This window comes from Diorhabda sublineata, chromosome 2 (assembly GCF_026230105.1).
Source record: "Diorhabda sublineata isolate icDioSubl1.1 chromosome 2, icDioSubl1.1, whole genome shotgun sequence".
NCBI lineage: Eukaryota > Metazoa > Arthropoda > Insecta > Coleoptera > Chrysomelidae > Diorhabda > Diorhabda sublineata.
Window position 1 is genome coordinate 40,127,521 of NC_079475.1, and position 12,960 is coordinate 40,140,480.

Genomic DNA, 12,960 nt, shown 5'->3' on the forward strand with positions numbered 1-12,960 from the left:
CCTATGTTTCTCTATAAATTGAGATTGAGCGCTATTTTTTTTAATATAAAAATATTTAAAAATAGTAGTAAGATAACATAAAAATTCACTTTTATTATTTCGATCGCCGTATCCAACGTTTTTTAACTATAATTATTTTTATGTCGCGTGAGAAGAATACTTCACTAGCCCAAAGCTATAATTATACAGCGATTGACGATTATAACATTCTATTTGAAACTACACAATTTTTTTTGATGATGCATTAATTTTTTTTCGAAATTTTTTCTCGCGCTTTTAAACCCACATATAGTTATCCATTTTCATTCGCCATCTTCTTGTTTCCTCTCTACCTTTTACTAGAATATTTCTAGTCCGGACTTTCCAGAATTGTATACGGGGTGGACAACTAACAACAGCCGTCGATCATATCTCGATATTTGTCAAAAAAAAACATCGTAGGTGGATAGAACGTGGAAGTTTATTTATTTGGCCACTGGATCTCCAGATAAATCCGATAAATCCACGAAAAAAGATTATGTTCAAGTTGTTTATTGTTAAATTAGTTTATTTAATTCCTTCCCATATAATCCATAATCATTAACCACCTGGCTGTGTGAACTTTCTCTATTTTATTGCTATTAGATTATTATTTCAACCCCTTTACTATTTTTTACTATTTCTTTCTTGTTTATTATTGTTTTGTTGACTAAACTGGAACCATACATCACAAGAAACAAAATATAAAAACAGAAATAATAAGCTAAGTGTTAATTTTTGATTATAATAAAATTTGGACGTTTTATATTTCGAAATTTGGACCAACTATTCTCAATAACTTTTTTCGTACGTGTCGCTAAAAAATATTTCAACCAAAAATAGGTTTTGGAAAATATCACTACGAAAATTTTTGTTTTTTTATCTCTATTTGTGTATAATGACTATAAAAAAAAAACTTGTTCTAAACCAATTAGATTTGTTGGTGAATCAAGTCACGATTCGTTTTCAGTAAATATTTAATAAAATAAAATAAGGTAAAATCCATTAGGAAAACTATAGTCGTTTAATATGATCAATTTGAATGTAATATAAATAATTTTTACCTTGACTCTTGGTCGACATTTCACCTGATTTTTCCTTGAAAATCGTGAAGTATGAATATTATAAACATATAATAAAACAATAATTATCATACTAGGATAGGCTTATAAACGTAAAATTATTTATTAACATTGAACTAAATATGTCCCCATCATAAAATCTGAAAAGAAAAATTACATTGGAATTATTGTACGTGGCATTATACTTACCTTTGGATTTTGTACAGGGTGTCCTGCATAAACACGGTACACCCTGTATAATCGGATATACATATACACATACACCACATAGTGTAGTTTGGTCTAACTTTCTAATTAGTCCCACGACGAGTGGTGGTTCTATTTAAAAAAATAAAGAAATTTGATATGTATGAAGGTAAACTTTGAACACTTTTTATACACACCCTGTATAAAATCAAAAATTTTTCAATATAGATTCTAATACGTCCGACCTTGCTAAGAGCAACCGAATTGAAATCTTTTTCATATCTTTGAGGGTATCCTCGTAAAAAAATAATTTATAAGTGTCTGCAACGGTCAAATTTTTTACAAAAAATTTAATAACTCAAAAAGTATGCATTTTTCCAAAAAAAGTTTTTAGACAAAAGTATACTAAAATTTTAAGTAGATTTCAAAAATGTATTAATATGCATGGTATTCTATTTAAAAAAATAAAGAAATTTGATATGTATGAAGGTAAACTTTGAACACTTTTTATACGGACCCCGTATAAAATCAAAAATTTTTCAATATAGATTCTAATACGTCCGACCTTGCTAAGAGCAACCGAATTGAAATCTTTTTCATATCTTTGAGGGTATCCTCGTAAAAAAATTATTTATAAGTGTCTGCAACGGTCAAATTTTTTACAAAAAATTTAATAACTCAAAAAGTATGCATTTTTCCAAAAAAAGTTTTTAGACAAAAGTATACTAAAATTTTAAGTAGATTTCAAAAATGTATTAATATACAGGGTGTTATATTCAAAATAACAAACTTACAGTCAACTTCAGGTAGAACCGGAAGCCGGAAATATTTTAGTTAAAAACCCAAACGTAGAAATTTTCAAGATTTCACTATAAGTATTTTGCCATATACAGATAGTTTTAAATCGACGTGGGACACCCTGTATACATATTTGTGCCGTTATTTTACTTCTTTTCCCTCTAGTATACGAGGGCTGCTAGTTAAGTTTTTAAAAACAATTATTTTGCATTAAGATTTATACACTTCGTTTGAACCAATTGTCGAAGTATTTTCTCCATTCCAATTGAGGTACTTCCAAAACGCTTCTGCTTCTTCAGGTGAAGAAAAACGTTGACCTCTCGTAATTTATTTTTAATCTACGGAATCATTGGGTGCCAAATAAGAACTGTACCCATCAAATCGATGTTTTGACTGTTCAAAACTGTTCTTGTATGAACTGATGCTCGAGATGCTACGTGCGCGAACAAATTTGGATCGTCTTGGAACACTCATACAGTCGATTTTTCTTTGCACCAATAGATACAAGCATTTTTTCAGCGATTGCCAAATTATGAGGTATCCAATGAGGGCGAAATTTTTGACAGCCAAAAGCTCGTGCAATATTAAAAGTATGCGAATGGAACTAATGCCCAAGTATACCTCAATCTCACATTATGTCACATCAGTTCACACACAGCATCTTTAATTATCCTGGAAATCTCTGGGTTTTCATTATCTGTCAGTTTTTCTGTAAATCTTGGATATTTTCTGGCCATTTGGCTGGTTAGCCGGTTCACCAGGTTACAGGAACCTAACCTAACCGCAAACTGCAACACCGACTATCAACGAGGTGGGTTTTGCTAGAGGGTTCCACTTAATAGCGATGGAGGAGTACTCAAGATAGTTTTCAGGGAAGTCTAGTAAGCCGTAGTTTGCTTTAAAAGGTGGAAAGTAAGTTTCTACTTGGGTTTTGAGGAAACGGAACGTCTATAGTGATCCATGGCGCGAAAATAGTACCAATATTGACATAAATGGTATTACTGGGGATGAGTCCCCACTTGTATTGACAGTACCTGAGAATGTACTGCCCGCAAGACAAGAAATGATTAGGTAAGATGCAGTAGGCGTCGATAGTTACAACTGTCGTTGTTTTTAGATTTTTTTGGTAATCCGAATTTATTTGGCAACAATGTCTACAGCAAAACTCATACAATTAAAAATAATTATAATGCCGTTAGGGAGTATAAGGTAGTAAAAACTTTCAAAATTATTAATTAAGATATAAGCAATTTATAACGACGGTTAATTAATTATCTTCTTCCAAGTTTTTCAATCCCAAACCTAATTTGAAGTTAATAAATCAATATATTGATATGAAATAACAGAATTTTTATCTTGAATAATTTTTATTCGTTAATTAATTAAATTTTTAGTTGTTTCAGCCCCGTATCAAGGCGCGATTGCCGTTATGTAGACCTCTTGTCAGTCGAATTAAAAGTAGTGGTCAATTGATTTTGAAAAAAATAATTAATATTGGCATATTAGCATATTAATGTGTTAATATATCATCGGAAATTAACCATACATTGTAAACATTTAAATAGCTTTCGAAATTTTTGTAAATGTGAAAGTAGGTTAATTAATTTTGATTTGTCATTTTATATAACAGTTTCAATCGATAAACGTGAGGTACCTGCATGTTGATCTGCACTAACCAGAGTCGGAAAATTTACGGGGGCTAGTTGAAAAGTTTTAAACTAAAGATGTTTGTGACAGGTTGCAAAATACACTAACCGCTTCTTCAGGTGTAGAAAAACGTTGATCTCGCAATTTATAAGAAATAATTAGGTGTCTAACAATGATTCTACGGCGAACGACTCATCAATTCGATGTTTTGACAGTTTAAAAACGTTTTAGTTTGAACTGTTGCGTGAGAGCTTGTATTGTCGTGATGAAGAATGATTCTTTTTCTGTGTTTGGTTTCCTTGAGTTTTTCGGTCAACTTGAAACATTCGTACCATAGATTGTTGTTTAATTTTGGGTTAATATGCATTTATCTATGAATCGTTGCTTGTTACGTCTTTTGAAACAGCCCTATTGAAATTTTTCAGCATTTTTTACCAAAAATATGTTTCTTTAATTTAGTAGTGGACCTAAAATGATTAAAATAATGTCCACGTGTTTCTCGGGGTTACTTTTGTTGTAATTTTTTTCCTTGAAGCTGTAAAATAATTCTTAAGATATGACTGATAATTCTTAGTGCCATACTATGAACATAAACTTCCATTTTATAATTGAGGAGATGTAAATGAAAAGTATTGAAAATTGTATTTGTAAAATTCTAATAAAAAGTCAAATTTAAATTGTTTCAAGTGTTCTTTCTATGGAAAAAATTGTATCGGGGATTTCCTGTATGTTCTCTAATCGAATCATTAACATTTGAATTAGAATTCATTTTGGAATCAGATCTATTTGAATAAAGTTTAATAAGATGCCGTTAGAATTAAGAAAAGACGCAAAAAAGTGATTTGTAATACATGGTTCTCGTGACATAAAGGTTTGCTAATGAGCAAAATGTAAGTACAGTTATTCTATTTAACTGTAATATAACGAAACTTCAAGATATACAGTGTTGTTGAATTTAAATTATCGTTTTTAAGGCTCACAGAAAAAAAATTAGATAAAAATGTTGTTAATACGATAATCAAAGTTCAGTTGAAAAAAAAACGGTGTCTATAATGAAATTTGCAACCTACTGTATTTGAAAATCTAGTTATAACCACAGAAACTTTGTTTTTTTACATATTTTAAGAACCAAAATCTTCTTTTCCTACCTTTTAAAATGTCTATTATACATCATACCTTTCATTTTAACGGACAACTCTGTTTTGGGTGTAAAAATTCGTCGTATATACCATGGGAACAAATTTCACCCAGACTAACAAAAAAAATTATTAAAAACAGCATTTTTATGTAAAAAAAAACAGAAAATACTATCAAAAACACAAAATTTAAGCCAATCAACTTTTTTCCTATGGTTAAAATCGCAAGACAAACACACTGTTACTCGTCCATATAGATCGTGAAGTGGGTCCTGTTCTAATATGTTAAACGAAGCTAAATTTTGGTGAATGCGCCTGTTATGCGTGGTTATTGTGACGGCTATTTCTTTGTATTTTTTCAACTGTTTACATTATGGTGTGACTATTTTTGTAAAGACAATTCCTTTGTTTCTATACGACAAATTAAAGATTTTAAGGAAATGGAGGATTCTGAAAAGTGATGATAGTATATAAATGAGTCTTTAAATCGTATTTTTTGTATATATTTCGAAAAACTACAGTAATCTCCTTCTAATATAGAAAACGGTCAATTATGAAATAAATATTCCAACAAATAACCTTAAAAAGTCTGAACCAAAGACAAGGAGAAGGACGAAACGGAATTGCGAAAAAATAAACAGATTTAAGCCTCGACAGGGTTTTTAGCCCGAACTGTTCTCTCAATTTCATCCTTCGAATGTACAATTGGATAACGCGGTGGTCAATTCATAGCGGTAATTTCGACATCTTGTAAATACTGCCGTACGAGACCTGCAGTATTTGGACGGGCATCAACCTGCATTAGAATAGACGAAAACGATTTTCTTAAATTTCTTTTATGTTCCTCGGATCTCGGTTTTTGCTTCCAATGAAAAGCCGGGCCAAACCATCCAGGAACATCCTCCAAAAGTTACGTTTTTTTATGCAACACTGCGCGTGTCTTCATCCTGGTACTCTGTAGACTCATTCTCTTCTATATGCACTCTATTTCGTCTGGCAATAAGTAGACTAGCTACTCTGTGGGTCAGGGTTCCTTTTGGACCTTTTTGATCCAAGATTAGCTGCCTTAAGTCTTCTGATTGTCCAGCTACTCACTGCCACTCCTCTTGGAGCTTTTGCTGGACTTGGAAAATCAGTGAGAGCCAGATTTGGTCGTGGGTGTACCTTTTTCTTCAGGAACCGCGTCTTTAATGAAAGTTACTGGTCTCTTGGTAACGATGGTAAACTCCGGAAACAGCAGACTAACTCATACTCAGCGCACTGTCCACTTCTCGCTAACTCCGGCCTTGTCGCAATAGAGTGACCGCTTAAGCAGCTTTTGCTCACATTTTATATGTATTTAAATACATATATTCATGGAAAAGCTTCTGGGATTCATGTATAGTTCGATAAGGATGTGGATATTTCCATCTTGAGGACTGTTTCGATTTTAAACTTTTCTGTATCCAATTAACATTCCACCAGTATGAGTGTTGCTATTAAAATAAATTTCTAATAATATAACACGTTTTAACATGTTTTTTAAACATGATTTTCATCTATTTGAAATAAACTTTTAAGCTAATTATATATAACAAAAGATTTTGCAATGGAATTGTTAATATTTATTTTTGCAAATGAGATTGTGTACAGCATAGTAAGCGAAATAACTATCACCTATTCAATTCTTCAAAATACTGTCAGTTGATAACTGATAACAATAAATTAAATTGAGCTACAACAAACAAATGATATTTATATTGACATTTCGGCTTCGAAAGTCAAGGTCATTAGGAATTATTTCAATTGTAGTAAGGAGTGCTTAGTATGCGTACGTTGTTTAATAAAAAATGACTATTAGAACTATATTTGACTATGTTATAGATACACATTAGTCAATCTTATGGTTATGTATCGATAAATTGTTACTTGGTAGTTTTATGTTGCGACAGATATATAGGATTGCAAATTAAAGCGGGACTTTAAAGGAAAATGTATCTACAGAGCTCAAATTGAAATCTCTTTTTTATTTGTTGATGCCTATCTATGCATTTTATGATAATAACGAAAACGGGACGATACCGACTACACTACAACTACACCAGCCCTCACTACGTTTCGTTTAAACCAAATTATCAACTTCAGAGACTGCAGATAACAATGAAGCCTAAGAAGAAGTAGGATGAAGAAGGAATATTAATAACGAATCTTTGCTCAAAATTTTTTAGCCTATACAAATACGAAAATATGAAAAAAATATAGGAACCATTTTCATTGGTAAAATAATTATTATTTTCTAAAAAAATAATTTCACGTTTTTTTAAATCGTATATATTGACAATGTTTATAGTTTATATCTAATAAACATGCGTCGCGTCTATTAAAAAACGAAAATTTTAAAAAAAGAATCATTTTAAATATCAATTAAGTCTAATGTTTCCTTTTATTAGGGGTTACACATTCACGTTTTGAAAACCAACTGTACTCACCCATCGTGGCCGATTTCCATCGTCCTTGATACGAATTTCCATTATTTATAGTTTATTTCAGAAAGATATAGAGTAATAAAACTTCATTAGATATGCAAAAGGACCACAGATGGACCCAACGAATATTTAAGCCACTTTTATAGTTTGGCATTGATTTCATTGTAAAATTCTTTCTTTTTATTAAGTGCAGGTAGTACCATCCGGGTTGGAGTCAATATATGGGTATAGTTTATTGTATTATCCATTCACAAACACTGAAAATAGTGTGCCAAAGGCGTACCGGTAGGATACTCGTAAAAAGGAAATAATTTTATTATAAATACATTATATAGAAATTAAATTATAAAAAATCATAATATTCTTCGTCATCTGAGGAACTGTCATCTCCTGTAGACGTTACAATTAACCTACACCTATGGCCGATACCGAAATTGAGCCGAACCCCATTTTATTACTTTATACCTTTCTGAAATAGAATATAATATCTTGATGGAACCTTTCACCCCGCTCATCACTGACAGCTCCTAAATTTTCGGGAAAAAATGTCATGGGAATGGAGGAAATGAATTTTCAATGACATTCGAGCACCAAGTTCATCAACTAACTGCTGACCTTCCATGCTCTAAGTTATTTTTCTTCCCATTCATCCACTGCACCAATGACACGCTACAACTAACACGGCACGCGTGGGGGGCCCACTGTTTGTCTTGGTCTACCAAAATATTTGAAATAGGCTTTTTTCACATTTTCAGGAGGAGGTTTGCGACTGCGGCGCGTTTGAATCGACATTTTCGTCTTTGTAATCACTTTTTGCACTATGAACAAAGAACCACTTTAAACAGGGATAATTGAGCTATTGAAAAGTGGTACGTGTATGGGGTTAATAAATATGTTTTCTATTATTGGACGGGTATTTCAAAAATAAAGTAAAATATCAATTACGGAGCCGCCTTTAGCCGCTTTTAAAGCTTTAATTTTACGCGGACTGCCATCATGAATAATTTTATCTAGATGCTGGGTTTGTTGGTGATCGATCACCTCTTTAGCCACTTTCTTTTCATACATCTTTGTACTGATCTTGCCTCGTTAGTCCTTTTACGACGTACAGACGTCCAAAGCCCTACTGCTGATGACTGCCCAAATCAACCTATGTCCAGGAGTCTACATCTTTGTATTGTCGTTGTTTGGCCCACTCCAGATGCTTTGCTTTCATTGCAGCTGGTAACTTGGGCTTCCTGGCGGGGCGACTAGCCTTAAAATCTTTCCATTTTCTTCTTCATCACTTTTGTCGTAGCAAATCTATTTTCTAGACAAATTCTCTAACTCAATTTTTTTTTTATGCTTCTTACACTAGTTTCAGAATGAAAATAGTCCAATTATTTTTGTGCATACAAAACACGTCCGTACCTGTCGCGATTCCGATACAGGTTTGTACCTGCTTACGTTTATTTATCACTTTGTCAAAACAGTGATGCCGTATGTTGAAAATAAATACAAAAAGATAGTCCACAACTACATTTTTAAATAAAAATCAATGATATTATAGTTTATATATATAATTAAACATAAAATTATTAAAAAAATACAGAATTAGCGATACTTTTGGCCATGTGGACTAATCACTTTAGTCAACCACCTTTTAAACTTTCTAAAAAAATCAGAAAACGTCTCAAAATATGACGAAGCCTTTCGGAATAGCTTCAAGTTCAGGATATTGTTGAAAAAAGTCGTAGATATGATTTTTGATGCCGTCAGCACACATTTAAATGGCTGTCACTGTTATTACACATAACCTAAAAGTTGGTACTTCTTAAACGTCATATGGATTTGACAGTGACGGTGCCATCTGTGTGTCAATCACCCGACTTATTGAGTGACGTAGTATTTCTCTACAAACATTATTTTTGCATAATATTACTGCCAAGTAAATCTAGGACAGTCGAGTTGGAAGTAAATAATGTATTACGTAAAGTAGTACATGTAGGTACGTTGATTTAAATATGTATCAATATTCAGTTTTCCTTTTATTGTTTCGAGATTATTACCCAACTATATGTTTATTACGATACGTATTTTTGCGAATATTCATCCTAACGTAACCGATTCGATTATTATTATTATTATTATTCATCCTAAAAACGTACGTTGAAATATAGAAACAGGAAGTGTTAGACATTGGTCCAGTATCCGCCTTAATGTAGAGGACCAAATAAATTATATAAAAATTTCAATATTATACTAAGCGTTCAATTAACTGAAAATACAAGGTGTTTTATAAATAATATTCAATCTGTAAAATCTGGTATTCTAAATATTAATATTTAACTTGAATAAAATATGATTTGTGACTGATTTCCAGGTTTTTCTATTAAAAAATTACGTCCGGTATTTCATCCTTTTCACATTTCTAGGAAAGTATAAGTATTTAATTGTTAATTAAACGTTTCTGGCTACAAGCAAACTTGTGCGATTATTGTAAGTGATTCAACGTTTATAAATTCTATGCCTCTGGAGGAATTGCTGAATTATTATTGAAGATATTCAAAAATATGAAGCTGTTAATTATTTTGATGCATATCTTGTGCTTCATGGTCATTGGATAGTATTTATTAGTGTCCTATTCTTTGTTTTTTTCCTTCAGAGTATTCCATGCACATAATTCCTTTTTTTTACGTTCCAGTCAGGCTTTTAGAAGGTCGAATTCTTAGCCGAGTTAGTAGTGGTTGGGTTGTCTATAATGCCTTGTACAGTCTACTCTAATGTGTTGTAATGTAGCCTATTAACTCCTACGGTTGTAGTTTGTAGTGAGCCCTCCATCTCTCCAATTATTTTGAGGGAATAACCGATATCCTGTCAATCTTGAAGGATTTACGGACCCTCTTTCTCAGTTCTGTTCCTGTCTTGCACAATTTACTCTAATGTAGGCCGTCAATTCTTTCAGGGGGTTTGTATTTGATGTAGCTCATCATTATCAAGATCAATCTTCCTGTAACTTTTGTGTAATTCATTTAGTTTTATGCAGGTCTCATGGTAGGGCTTCTTATGTTGAAAGTTATAAAGGATTTTTCAAATTTTTGATTTAAAATAAGCAGCAACTAGCTTCACCAGATTGTCTGAACATTATCAGCATATTTCTACTGCGATATATCAATTAACGTATTTAACTAAATTATTATTGTGTCCGAAGAATCAATAACCGAGTTATAATTACTGCAATTAAATAATGAAACATTCTTATCGTTGATTTTACGGCGTTGTTGATATATGGAGTAAAAATTTTATATAAACAGAACCAGCTGTTACCATATCTGACTAGTATTCAATTAATTATAAATAAATAATAACAAATTGTTTGTGCAAAAACATATTGATTAGTTATTTAATCATTATCGAAGTATATAATACACATATTTATTTAAATTTTGTTATAAATTCTCGGTAATTACGTTTAGTTCACTTTTAATTAACAGAAAAAGAATTTAGACCAGTTCAAATTTGAATAATTATGGATTATCTCAATTTAAACGTAAATTCTATTGGGGCTATAGGGATTATAAGGTCTGTTTCGTGACCTTTATAGTAGTAGGACAAATAATTGTATTCAACTTTAAGAAAAAATGATACTAATCACTTGTAGTTGAGGCAGTAATAAAAACCTCCAGGTAGGTACGTGGAAGTCTAAATGATTTATGAAATAATAGTGGAAAGAACAGATTATTGTCGATAATAAAATACACGAAAAGCTTTTTAAATATCATTTAGTTCTTTTCCGTTATGTATTGTTTGTTAATAATTGATATTTCATGCAAAAAAATTGATAAATCAAGGTAGGATACATTTTTATAGTCTTGGTACTGGTACTATCAATCTATATACAACAGACCTAAACTTTTGTATCAAATAAACGTAAAACAAACAAAAACAATGCTCGGTACAAAACAGACTTTTCCTTTCTTATAAAGTTTCAATTTGCTAATGACAGACACTCACAGTTATGATACTGTCTATTAATCAATTTAAAACTTTCTGTTAAATTAAATTTTTTGTTTTGTTGTGCATAAATAAACAAAGATGACGGTTTTCCGAAGCCTGAACACGCGACGTATAATTATCCATGCGCGAAACTCCAAGTTCCAAACTTCCAACGACTGACCTTGCGATTTATTTATGGTTATCGCAAAGACCAGACGAACCGGAAATTGTAAACGTTTAAAATCGGTATAGGCGGGATGAAGACATCGTCTCCTTTGTATTTTCTCTTTATGATTGTTGCCTCAATGACGTTATTCATCACAAAATACACATAACTTCATCTTCACTCTGTGTCTGAGGTATCGACGTAGAGAATGGATCCAATGGGTCCAATCCTGAGTAATATCTTTCGAAATTGTTCCCAAGCGATTGAAAGAAAAAAACAAAAGCTGCAAGGGGATTTTACGGATGCTGGCGAGTTTTTATAATCGAAGAAAGCATTTAACATTGACTGTTGTTTTTTGATCTTAACCTGTTCACCACCAATAATAATTTTTCCAGAATTAAAGTTGATTAATTATACGTGAACAATAAACAAAAAATCAATGTCAAAGTTGTTAATAATAATCATTCTAATTTGTTAGTTAAATTTGATTCCTGTCCCTAATCGTTCTATCTTAAAACGACACTGACTATCCAAAGTTTTAATTACATTGATTCTTGGAATGATACAGACAAATAGTTAAACAGTGTTGATTATTTATTTTGCTGTGTACCAGTTCAGCCTAATTTAAACCGCCGTTAAGCAGTTCGGAAACATTTTTGTTTTCTGAATCCGAGGAATTTCGCCCGAGGTCATTTTTATTTATATCGTTCGTGTCTTTACAACAATTAACTTGAGTTACTTTGATAGTCATTTCTGCCGACACTAACAATAAGGTAGTTGGATACAGATAAGTTGTAATTAAAATCGAAACAGTCCTGAAGATTAAAACAAATATTTAATCCCATTCTTAATGAACCATAAATACGTTTTATTAAAAGTTTCCCACCTTAATGTTCTTTGGCAGAAACGTTTCCAATTCAAATTCGAGAAAGACAATTTCCTAAAAGCAAATGTTTGGGATTTTAATATTGATAAGTGCTGACCTCTTCGGGATGATGCTGGAAACGTTTCGGACAACTCTCGTACATATCGTCCTTTTATTTGAATTCCTTTGGCACGTTAAAGTCATTCTGATCTAGAAGAAGCAATTCTTCATTTGATAATTCGATGTATCGTCGATTGACATAATTATTTTTAAAGTTTAGTTCTTTAAAACAATGGGAAAACCTTGTAATTTTCAGTTTTACTACACTTTTCTAGGTTAGGTTACAAAAGCTTTCTAGCTCTAATTATTTTTTAATATTATTGAGAAAACTCATAAACATGATTTGTGGTTTGATTCACACTTTAAATTTCATTCATTCCTTTATCTTAAATCAATAAGAATTTGACGGATTTCCTACTAGTTTAACACCTTTATTATTTGAAATAATATTTATAATATTGATTAGCGTAAATAATAATAAGTTTGTTGTTTGAAATGACACATTTACAGGTATTTAGGTATATTGATACTTTCTATATTTCTTTGCAAACATTGCTAAATT

General features: G+C 31.6%; 1 protein-coding gene across 5 annotated transcripts in view; it reads left to right on the forward strand.

The window, feature by feature from the left end:
* LOC130452602 (UNC93-like protein) overlaps nucleotides 1–12,960 on the forward strand; it is a 105,959-nt gene that overhangs the window by 16,440 nt on the left and 76,559 nt on the right. The window lies entirely within an intron of this gene.